Source organism: Carassius gibelio, chromosome A1, assembly GCF_023724105.1.
Source record: "Carassius gibelio isolate Cgi1373 ecotype wild population from Czech Republic chromosome A1, carGib1.2-hapl.c, whole genome shotgun sequence".
Lineage (NCBI taxonomy): Eukaryota > Metazoa > Chordata > Actinopteri > Cypriniformes > Cyprinidae > Carassius > Carassius gibelio.
Window position 1 is genome coordinate 12,529,720 of NC_068371.1, and position 13,011 is coordinate 12,542,730.

Here is a 13,011-nt window from a genome sequence, read left to right on the forward strand (position 1 = left end):
TGTCACATAGAAAGCAAATCTGATGTAGTTTGCAATTCCTTTGAGGAGAAAAGAGTCATTTTTGGCCTACACATGTAGTTTACATGCATTTCAAGTTACACAAGTGTAATTAATGTTAGCCTACTTTCCTTCACACAACAGAAAACACAAAGTGTCCTTTCTTACCCTCAAAATTAAAACACCTAATACCCATGAGAATGTCTTATGAACAATCTTTGTTTAAAAAAAAAAAAAAAAAGAAAGAAAATGATTTCCCCCCTTTGATTAAAACTCTAATTTCAATTGAGTTTCCATCAGTGTTTCCACAACGGGGTGTTTATAACCAGATGAAATTCCCTGTTGTACAGAGCTATTAAAACACAGTCAAGAGTTTGCTATATATTATATTATAATTTCTGGCAGGTTTTCACAGCACCTAATCTAACTTCAGAGGAAGAAAATGGAGTAAGTAAAAGAAGGCGAAACAAAGAATAAAAACTCCCTCTAAAATTCATCATGATCAAGTCAACTTGCAGCCAGACAATGAAGCTAGATTACACAATTCTATGAGCAAGCGAAATATGGAAAGCTCTCATTCCTACCATGCATAATGTTTCTATTAATCTTTAAAACAAGCTCTTTTTATGTTGTTATATTGCCAAGAACCAGTCATGTTCTACTTTTATTTTTATTTTTTTGTACCCATAACCATTTTGTAATGCACTGTCAATACCAGTAGGGGGGTTACTCTATTTTTTCTTTAGCTATATGTATGCTAGACATAATGTTGTCTTTTGTAACAAAGGAGCAGTTGTCTTTAAAGAACAGTGATGGTTGCTGGATGCTGCAAAGGGCTTTAGAGTGTTTCATCCACACTTGTTAATAAGGAATATTAGACATGAGAATTGCTGATTCATCACAAAAGGGGCTGAGAGAAATAAGAGCAGATTATTATGGCATTTGAAAAGAATAATGAATTGGAAATGAGGTGATAAAGGCGTAATGATTTACAATGTATAAAAGCTGGCCCTGATAAGTGGTTCAGCAAATCATTGGATGGTCTTTGAGAGGGAATTAGAACAGTTAGACATCCCTCTGTTTATTTTGTTTTAGAGTAAAAACTGTATATGTGATGTTTGTTTGTCCATGCTTTACCTGTTAGCAAACAATATTTAAATTGCATACAGTTTATGTGAATACATTTGTGTCCCATTCCTTAGCCATGCATAAAACCTGTGTGTGAACATTTTAATTTGTTCACAACATTTAGGATATAATTAGGATCTACTAAACAAACTCACTATCCTGGTGGCTGTAGAAACATGGGATGCTGTTCCTGCTTACTAACTGCGAAAATTTAATAATGGCAGGATGTGTGCTGTGTGAGTAGCGGCACATTTTCATATTTCTCTCTTATGTCGTGGGAAAGAGAGGAAATGGTAAACAAATTAATAAATGGTTGTTTAGCTGATGATTTTTTTCAGTGTATTTTATCATTCTTGTTGTTATTCATTTATGCTAATGTTTCAGCATTGGTATGATGTTAAAACATCCATAAACACACACACACACACACAAATTGAAAAAAAAAAAAAAAAACATTAGGAGAAAGAAAGAAAATAATTATGCACAACAACGTTATATAAATTTGACATTGTTACTCATAGTCACTAAAATTGTGTACTGTAGCTTAACCTGGATTCTCCATGTAGTCAGTCACATAGTTTACTGTAGGTCTGTAAATGTGTTTGTGTTTCAGCTGGTTAATAAGTAAACAGACTCACGCCGCAGCCTGAAGTTCTAAGTTCTCCCATATGAAGGTGCCAGGGAATTTTTATTTTTTTGTCTCAAAATCTACAAGAAGGTTTTTTCTTTTTTTTTTTTCTTTTTTTTTGGCACCAGTAAGATACTATTCATTCAGATTGAGGGATGCTTATAGCAAATGCCCTTTTATTGCTGAAGAGTTTCCATGAGGAAGTGGACTAATAACCTGGTGTACGTGTGTGCAATACGTAATTTAGCAACAGGGTTTCTTTCTGAACACTGGAGGAGCTGACCCATTTTTTTTTGTATACTTTGTAAAATTAAGTGAAGATTGTCTGTCCTTATCGCTGTTCTTTTAACCAAGGACAAGCTTGTTATGTGTCATCCATGTTCATTAACATAAACGGTAACGAGATGTCAGTTCAGCTCAAACTAGACGATTTGTTCATTATCTGTGCCTGTCATATTAAAGTGCTTTATTACAATGTATCACACTGACTGGCTGGGTTTACAAATGGCACGTGTAAATTGGAACTCTGCAAAGTGCTCCTCTACTTGTTTCCATTATGTCCAGGAGCTAGAATCTATGAAAAGCAGTGTAAAATTACAAATGATGGGCTGATTGCTATGCATTTGTCTTCCAGGAAAGGTGATTTCCACTCTCTTTAGTTATTTTCTATTTTAAGGCCTCAATGTTAGGTATCATTTACCATGATATTGATGCTTGGGCTTTATGCTGAATTGAAAAAAAAAAAAAAAAAAAAAAAAACAGATATAATTGCACACTGAAATGAGAATGTACTTTTATTTGTTTTCAATGTCTCTCACTTTGCTATACTGTGGAAGATTAAGCCTATAGAACATGTTTGCATTTACTTATACATCTCTTAATGCTTTAAGAGTTTCATATATGCCACTACTTTATTGACTATTCATTACCAGTGAGGCACAAAGCAAGGAGTGTGAATCAATTTCTTCTCAGAGTTACAGGTTGATGTGTTTTTAAATACACATTTGTTCCTCTGTGACAGGGAAAAGTAATTCTACACTCTAAATCCCCCTATACTTCACACAATGTAATGAATGTAATGAAAATCAGCACCCTCTTATTACCTCTCATTATGACAATATTTATTTAGTTATTTGAGCCCCATGCAGTTCTTAAATGAAAAGGACAATTCAACAAATTATGTCTTCTTTTATCGGTCAAGAACTTGTCGATTTGATTCATGTGTTATGCTTGAAATAAGCTTTTTCGAGTTGTACTTTCAGGAAAGAAACACGGAATATCCTGAGTAAACAGTTTACAGTTTACAAAATGTATACATTTATACATGTCAATATGATATAAACTAAACCTGTTTTTTTTTTTTTTTTTTTTTGGGGATGTAGCAGAGGTCCACTGACAATTGATTTCATTTCAGGTGACTTGGTATACTAACAATTCTTAGGTAAACGAATGTTTATATCAATCCTTTTTATTAATGTAATTATATATATATATATATATATATATATATATATATATATATATATATATATATATATATATATATATATATATATATATATATATATATATATATATATTATATGTTTGTTGATTGATTGATTGATTGACTGACTGATCAGTTGTACTTTATTTTACAGTATGTGTACTTACATGTACTTATAGTTTTATAGTACTTATAGTGTACTTACAGTGTATTTATCTGAGGGTTAGTACCAAGTTCGATCAATCAATCAATTTGTTATTCTAAAGAAACATAATTAAGTTTCCAACATTGCAACGTCTTAAAATGTTATTGTGTGATATTATTTGAAAAAAAAAATAATAATAATATAAAAAAAAAATAAAAATAAAGCTTTTAGTCATTTTTTCCATCATTTCCATCATTTTATTTCTGCACATTCGTCTGTAACTCACATCCAACCAGTGTTTCTCACTTGCACCCAATAAGAAAAAGGAAATCTCAGGAAACTTCTTCATGGGGTTTGATAATATTTTGACCAACGATTTGCTATATGATGCTCATGTACAGGGGAGGTCATGGTGTGCTGGAAAGACATCCATCTGGTTTGGGTGACTGAACTTTAGTTGACTCACTGTCACTTGGACGAAACACTTAGGCACTGAAGTTTTCCACCATTAACTCTGTGCTAAGACAGGTTGCTATGGAAACTGAGCTGACATAAACTGGTAAAAACACTGCAAAGGGAAAGAGTGAGAGAGAAAGAGAAAGAGAAGTTATCACTTTTTACTCTGCTAGAGGTCAGCAGCCAATCAGATTTCCAGCAGATAATAATTGAGTTTATTGAGTGGCGCTGCATGACATATGCACAGGAAGGGAAGCCTTGAATGAGGTGAATATGGGCTCGGCAAAGCAAAAGGTTGAGTCACTCGAATATACTCTTAACAGACCCGGAGATATGTCGCTCTGTTGGCTGACGTAAAATAATAAATGAATACAACAAATACAATATATGAATACAAAAAAGCATCTTCTTCATAAATAGGATAAAAAGGATAAAATCACATCTGGTCTCGATTTGCTTATACATATAAGACATTTTTATATGCAGAAGTATGTATGTGACAAAATATCTTATATGGTCTAAAACAAAATACACAGCAGATGAGAACAATACATATTTTGGAAATAAATATGTATGTATAGATCTTATGCACACCTGCTCCATTGGAAAATACTTGACAATGGGAATGTAAAACATAATGATATAAGGATACCAAGGGAATGAAACCTAGAACTGATGACGTTGATGACATAATGAATATATTGTGGCACTGAATCAGAGAGGTAGATTTCCTTCTGTGCAAACAATTCCTAATTGCTGCCCAATTATTAAACCAAGATTTCACAGATAAAGGTGATGCTAACTAAAAATCAAGTGCAAAATTTATGGCTGCCTCACTGTGCAAAGACTGAAGAGGAACAATTACTGCGATCCTGCACAATGTGTTTGCCTACCTACTCTAAATTTGCATAGAAACGGGTTTATGAATGTCAAAGCTAGCATGCCTTCAAAAAGTTAATAAAAGTTAAGTTTGAGGAAGAATATTCACATGTATTTCAAATATAAATCACAGAAGACTGTGATGATGGATGGGAAATTCATGGTGGGAGGAAAAAAGTGAAATAAAATTATTTCCACATACAAAGATATCGTATGGTTTCAAAGGCTAGGAATATAGTACACAAATCACATGTATTTGTTTTATGCTGCTTTTATGGCGCTTTTTGACATTTTAAAGCTTTATTAACTTATATTATATATGGGGAACGCCTCAGGTGTGACAGGTGTCTGAAATCAAATATCAACTCACAGCAATCATGCTGACCGGCGACAGCCGTGAATCATCAGCTTGAATGATGACCGTGCGACCTGGATATTAAAAGGGCGCCTTGAAACCATGACAATATCCTTTCGTCTGAATGGACTGTTTGGCAGGCAGACCCTGAGGCATGGCTGGGAGACGTATTGTCTCGTTCCCTGTTCTCAGGGAACAAAGGTTACATTTGTAACCTAAGACGTTCCCTTTCGAAGGGAACTTCGACAATACTCATCGACGCTATGGGGAACGAAATACCCATGCTGCCATGCTAAAGGGAGTGCATGCCCAATGGCAGTGACAACTGTCAGAACCAGCAATTCAATGAACACTAGAACCATTCACCCTCAGGTCACACAGGGCTGTCAGTGACAACACTCCCTACGGTCATAGCCCAAGCTATATGATACCACAGAAAACCTCCATAAACATTGTTTAGTGAAAGGTCTACCTGGGCCTGCTCAAGGGCCTAGGACCACAACTTCAGCTTATTAGAAGGGGTCCCTTCTAGGGAATGTGGCTAGGGAACCCGAGGGAACCCCAGCTAGTCACTATTCAGGGGTTTTTAATGTGCCACCTGAAATGCCACCAGGCAGGCCTGACCTGGTGTCACTACATAAGACACTACAGACTGGCCACTTCCTGTCTGTCCGAAGACAGAGCCTCTGGACACTTGCCTTTATGAAGGCATTCAACCCGAGGAACTGCGGAGCAGGCAGTGAACCACTCGGCCCGGATCTCAGAGACGGGATATCCTGGAGAGTATGACTCAGCATAGTGCTTTACAACCCTTGCCAGTGAGGGGAGTTTCTCTACTTGATCCACGGATCTACCCAGTGTTTGTGTTTCAAAACACAGAGGAGGCATGTGAGGGCCTAAGGACTGATCTAACTTGGAGGCCTCATGAGAGGCCTACGACCAACTGACCAGACTCAGGAGACCACATACTCATATTGACCCTCAGTGAGGGGAGCATAAGATCTACCTGGTAGGCAACCAGGCTGTAGCAAGATTCAGAGGGTCCAGGAGGGAACCCGTAGCACAGAATAAAAACTTAAGCCTAGCGAGGGCGCAAGCTCACCTATGGTAGCTGCCTGATAAGGTCTGCTAAACTGAAAGTAAGTGGCCACTAGCTTACAAAACCCAGCACCACTGTGAAACTACTCTCAGGGAGAGTGCCTACCTGACAACCGCAGTATGTGGGAGCTCACCTTCAGAGAGGCCTGGTGAAGCCTACTACTTGATAACCACAATATGTGGGAGTTCACCTACAGAGAGGCCTAGAGTGGCCTACTACCTGTTACCAGATAACCATCTTAAGTGGAAACTGAAAGTAATTTGGAACTCAACTCCAGGGAGGCCTGGTGAGGCCTACTACCTGACAACCACAGTATGTGGGAGCTCAACTTCAGGGAGGCCTAGTGAGGCCTACTACCTGATAAACACAGTGCAGGAAAGCTTACTTTCAGGGAGGCCTGGAGAGGCCTACTACCTGAAAACCATAGCTGATAGTGAGCCAGACTGGCAGTCCAGTCGACTGTCTTTCGGGCTTTGCCTGCAGGGAGGCCTCATGAGGCCTACTACCTGACAGTTCAAAAAAGTGGGAATTCAACTTCAGGGAGGCCTGTGGGGCCTGCCACCTAGTAACCACAGTATGTGGGATTAAACCCTCAGGGACGCCTAGTAAAGCCTACTACCTGACCACAACAAAATGTGGGAGCCCACCTTCAGGGAGGCCTGAAGAGGCCTACTACCTGAAACAGTCTAATAAGCTGGATGTAACTGCTGCTGGGGACTCGCCTAACAGGGAGGCCTGGTCGAGCCTACTAGCTGATAGCGAGTCTATTCTACTACTTTAACGAACACTGCTGGAACCATACTATTAAAAAACTTTTCCTATAGTTTTGTCCTAGTGTATGTTCCACAATGTTGTGACCCACCTCCGAGGAGGCCTGTTAAGGCCTACTAATCGGCAGTGAGCCTTCTGCCCGAACTACCAGGGCCAACCACAGAAGGTGAGCTGGCCTAGGAGCCCTATCGGGGGCTATTCAGTCAAGGAGGTGTAAGGGAAACAGGTCAATTTTAGCTCAAAGGGAATCATTTAAGATTTTAAAGGGAATTTGAACAGAATCACTGTTTCACGGCTGCTCACGGAGACGCGCCTGCGGTTCAGTGAACGAGCCGTTTAACATCAAATCTGCGCTGGATACTAATATCCAAACTATAGTGAAAACACTATCAATTAGCACAGTAACAAGATCGACAGTTTAAGACATTAACTTGTAAGCACAAAACACAAGATACTTCTCTTTTCAATATGAATAAGGCTTTATTAGATAAATCTAAGACATATAAACTAATCTAACACATAAACGCACGCACACACACATTCACACAAGTTGCAGGAAGATCGAAAGTTAGGGAAAGATGAGTTTAAGAGAATGGAAATATGGAATCCCAAGTTTACAGCAATACGTTAAATTGCATAGACATGAACAACCATCAATCACGTAATTAGCGCTCGCATTGAGTTCCTCAATGGGGTTAAAATTATATTAGATACACCAGCACAACAAATATCTGGGAATACGTTGCCTTCGTTTGCTGTGAAAGGGACTCCAGTTGAAAGGGGTATCCCGGTGTCGCTGATTGGCTGGAAGTTCAGTTGGCTGAAGTGACGTCTTGGGGAGCCCGTGCTTGGGCGTTGGCTGATTCTGGAGTTGTGTGGCTGGTCGGAGTTCAAACGCGCAGACGAGGTCGACGTTACAAAACTTAACTCAGAACACGAAACTCTCAAACGGAAAAGAAAAGAAATAAAGTTTGACGAGACTAGGTTGTGTTCCTTCTCATTGTGGCATAAGTAGCAGCAGGCAGGCACGCTGGAACCGCGCTCAAAGAACCATGATGACTAACCGCATGGCTAGATGCTACAAGCTAAAGCTAGGTAGCAAAGCTACAAGCTAAGAGCAGGCATGACTGATAGCACGAGCAAGGCTGGAACTAAAAGCAGACTAAAAGCCGACATGGCTAATAGCAGCAGCTAGGGACTAAAAGCAGACTAAAAGCAAGGCATGACTGATAGCACAAGCAATGCTAGAACTAAAAGCAAAATTTAATCGTGTCCAAAGTTTTTAAACTTCCTTGTTGGCCACCCCTCAAATGTTGCCTTGACCAATCAGATATGTTATTGGGGTGGGTATCATAAATCATTTGTTTATCTTACCAAGCATGTGGTTCTTGCCTCACAGGGTCTAATTTTGGACATGATTCCTATAACATGATTATGATATATTTTACAAATAAATGATTGTCAGGACAATATCAAGCAAGAAAATGCGATTATTTCAATACTAGACATGACTAGGTATCCTATAGTTATCAAAAGACATACACAATAAGTGATTATACATGATAGTCAAATGTGTGGGTTACACGTAAATGAATATGGAGTTAAGCAATGGAATGATTCATTCATAAGTCTTTTTTGAGTTCATTCTGGTCCATATATAATGTATAAAAAGGGTTTATTTGCCATTCTCTGGCAAAGGACTTTTCTGTGAAGACAAAGGTTTAAAGCCCTTCCCCCTTAGGAATTTCAGTCTGGTTTCACTGGCTGGGTGGGGGAAGTCAATGCAAGTATTTAACTTGATCTCCTGGGTTTACATGTGATGTCCAGCGTTGCATTCCAATCACGAACAATAAATTTGACAATCTCTTCTTCGAATTAAAATTGTCAATAATTGTTATATTGGTGTTAATGTTGAAAGCTGTTGTGTGAACAAGTTGGTTGGTTGGTTATCTTGCTTGGTTCTTGTGGCACTAGAACTGATTTATGACTTCCTGAGGAATTCGGCTCTCGTTTCAATGCACACAGCTCTGATAGACTCTTTGATTTGTCTGATTCGACTCATTTCTGCTACAGAGGCCTGCTGGGGCCTACTACCCAACCGTGCAGCCTTCGTAGCAGAAAACTGTTGCTACAGCATCCTGGTACCTAAATTCCAAGCCAACCCACTTCAACCCATCGGTCGAGTGATTAGTTTCAACGGGTTGAAGGGAGCCAGCTTTAGAGGCCCAAAAACATCTCTGCTCGGCAGAGTCTGACAAACTGTCACTTCGCAGAGCGAAAGATGGCCTAACCCTGCCAGACTGATCCTACCTCAGCTACCACCCTGCATTACTCTATCACCGCTGAATGCAGAGGAAGGGGCGGGCCTTGGCCAACAACTCCAATTTAAGGGAGGAGGCTGAAATCTAGGGGAGGAAGCCTAACACATAACAAATGTGGCAACTATACTTAGCAACACGCCTCCAATATCCCTAGCATAGCCTAGGCCGGCTACAGAGGTGGCCCGGATGAGGGCCGACATACAAGCATAGATCTACGTGAGGGCTCGGAGGAGCCACAGCCTACTTGATTGAGAGGCTGTAAAACACTCAACCAACCTACTGAAACCTTACAGAGCTCAGGGGAGTGAGTACTCAGGATACCAATGTCACAAACCGATAGGCAGGACATCTATCTGAAGATCTATCTGAAGCGCCAGCATCAGTCTAAACCTAAAGCAAAAAAGGTATCTTTTTTTTTTTTAGGAAGACCAACTACTCTACCCCTGGGTGGCTAATAGCCCTGAGGCTAAACAGAAAGCGGTGGCCCACCACACATATAAAATGTTATGACAGGAAGGCCATCACATACTCAGCACAGAAGTCAAATCTTCTTTCAGCTTCTTCCTAATTCGTTCTAGCCACCAACTGGGGGAGGCTTCAGGGCCCTAAAGTCCAATACTTTAATTGCTCCTCTAAGAATGACCCCTTAGGTCTATACAGAGTGTGCTTCCGGCTTTGCTACCGTTCGGACGTTCTAGCTTACTGCTCTGCGCTTTGCTTCTTATTTCTGTACTTTTCTCAGATTTTTCTAAGATTTTTACTTCAGCAGATCAGTACAGTGCTCAAACAACAGATTTTTGGCACAAACGCTAAAACTAAAAACACTGGGACTGGAAAAATACTACAAAAAGAATACTTTGTCTCCCACTGCGAACAGCTTACATTCCGGAGATGGGAAAACAACTGCCTACCAAACAGAAGAGAGAGAAAATGCCTCCTGTTGGATCTACTTGTTGCATGAACTGCTGCAAACTTCTACAAAGGATTGTGATTCTTGAAACAAAGTTACTTTCTGGACTTCCAAAACAGACGGAACACTCAGCAGACCATCGTCATGGACCCTCTCAGCATACAGCCGGTGAGTCCCACAAATCTTCTGAATCTCAACAGTTTATACCAAGTGTAGAGGAACAAGCCGAAACTGATCACCACACTAATCGTTGGCACAAACAGGAAGCAAGACCCAAAGGAACACGAGACATCAGATTGTCACGAGTTTCTCGTATTGCTGCCATAGCTTCCTCTACCCCAGATTCGACTATGACAAGGCTTGTAAATACTGGTATTCTACCACCCCCTATTCATCTGGAGAACAGATTTCAAGCATTAATAAAAGTGGGTGAGGAATCCCCAAATGTATTTAAATATGGATCTGATCAGCCAGCAGCAAACACCGCTACTAACAGGCACTCAAGGACGAGCAGACAGCGGCTTTCAGCTCAGAGCGCAGCCGAGCCCAGGACTCTGATAGTGGGTGACTCTGTTATCAGAAACATCCATAGCAGGACTACAACAACATGCTGCCTTCCTCAAGCAACGGTCTCTGATGTAAACAAGGAACTTCAGAACATTCTGATGAAGCACAAAACTGCAAATCGAATCATCATCCATGTGGGGAAGAATGATATTTGGAAAGAGCAGTCAGAACTCCTTAAGAAGGACTTCATTGAACTCTTTGAAACACTTCAAAGACTCAAAGTTCAGTCATTCATCAGTGGACCACTCCCAGCAAGGGAACAAATATGTTTTCACGGTTGCTTGGGCTGAACACATGGCTACAAAGATCTTATAATATAAAAGGAGTAAATTTCATCGACAACTTCAATCTTTTCTGGGGCCATAGACAATTGTTTAAACCAGATGGCCTCCACCCAAACAAACTTGGTGCAAGAGTGTTTAAGGACAATATCTTCTTCTCCCTTCGTCATCCTTCAGCAGAGTGTCTCAATCCATTCAGCACACACACACCGGGTCCGAGTCATCATGTGGTTGACATATCCCACAAGGACACTGATAACAACATGCAGCCAAAACAATCACTGCTGATAGACACTATCCCTGCTGAGCCCTGCCCACAGAGCTCCTCACAGACCGACTGTGATGTATCAAAACAGCTACAAGATTCAGCACCCAAGGACGACTTTCTGGATAACAGCCAGGGAAGCCAGGACAACACATCACAGCCACCGGAAACACCAGAGACACAGCCCATCTCACCAGACACATTATCCCTCTCTCCAGCATCTCCACTTCTGTGCTTCTCACAGAAAATGGAGGAATTGGTGTATGTTGGGACTAAACTCTCCCACTCATTCGCTGCTAGCCCGCAGATATCAACTAAAAAACGGCGGGCCCCCCAACCACCAAAGCCTGTGGGCCCTGTTCCTATGAGAGCTCTCCGGCCGCTGCCACAACGCCAGGGCCCAAACCCTCTATCTGCTGAAGGTGAACCAAAAACAACTGATAGCAGCTTTCAGTGATATGTGTCGGGTCCCCGCTATAATAGCAGCAACATTGACAAATGCCTACTGAACAAGCGGGAACCCAGTGTGCCTGTAGCTTTCTCTATTTCAGTTTTATCACGTGATAGAAAGTCTAAGGCCTTCTCAAGCCGAAGGGCAAACTCATCTAATCTGCGGCCTATTATGCATCAAACTAAGATTGATGTAAAGACACATAGCACTGCCATCAAGCTAGCACTTTTAAACATTCGCTCACTAAAAAAAATAAATCATTTCTAATCAATGACTTTATAACCACAAACAATCTGGATTTTATGTTTCTAAATGAAACATGGCTAGAAGACAGCTGCAGTGCAACAATCCTAAACGAAGCAGCCCCTCCTAACTTCACTTACATGAGTGTTTGCAGGACTGTTAGGAGAGGTGGGGGTGTAGCTGCTCTATGTCTATCAATCCAAGCAAGTGTCATTTGGTCAGTACTTGTCTTTCGAATATCTAGGGATTGTGCTGAAAGGTGCTCCACGCTTTCTGTTTATTATTATTTACAGGCCTCCAAAATACTCTCCAGCCTTTGTTGAAGAGGTCACAGAAATGTTATCAATAATTTCCTCAGAGTTTGACTGTTTTGCAATTGCAGGGGATTTTAATATTCACATAGATAATGCAGAAAACAAAACTACAAAATAAATGATAACGGTTCTAAACACTTTTGACCTGATTCAGCATGTGCATGGACCCACACACAAAGGTGGACACACTCTGGATCTAATCATCAGTAGGGGTCTAAACATTTCATCCATTGTTATTAAGGACGTAGCACTATCTGATCACTATCTGTATTTTCTTTGATATATTGATCTCTGCTACCACTGAATCAAGATCTGTCTCTGTCAGAAGGAGATGCATAAATGAGAACACAAGTATACAATTTATGGAGGCTATATCTTTAACACCAAGCATTTCTGCAGACTCTGTTGATATTCTCCTTGATTCCTTCAACTCAAAAGTTAAGAATGTTATTGATGATATTGCACCAATAATAGTCAGTAAGAAAACAAACATACAGAAATCAGTTTGGAGAAGATCAACAGCAGCTCAGACTATGAAAAGACAATACAGAAAAGCCGAGCGGATGTGGAGGAAGACGAAACTTTTAATTCACTATAGCATCTATAAAGACATCCTTCATGCTTTTAATGTGAAACTAGCCACAGCTAGACAGAACTTCTTCTCAAACCTTATAAACAGTAACTTAAATAACACTTGTACTCTTTTTGCCACTGT

General features: G+C 40.2%; 1 protein-coding gene across 2 annotated transcripts in view; it reads right to left on the minus strand.

The window, feature by feature from the left end:
• The window catches only part of LOC127996448 (uncharacterized), a 253,677-nt gene that overhangs the window by 211,918 nt on the left and 28,748 nt on the right, over positions 1-13,011 (minus strand). The window contains exon 2 of one of the 2 annotated variants that reach the window (XM_052591952.1): positions 8,648-8,931. The exons of the other annotated variant lie outside the window; for it this stretch is intronic. The gene's annotated coding sequence lies outside the window, so the exon portion shown is untranslated. Of the gene's footprint in view, positions 1-8,647; positions 8,932-13,011 lie in introns of those variants that run through there. 2 annotated transcript variants of the gene reach the window in all.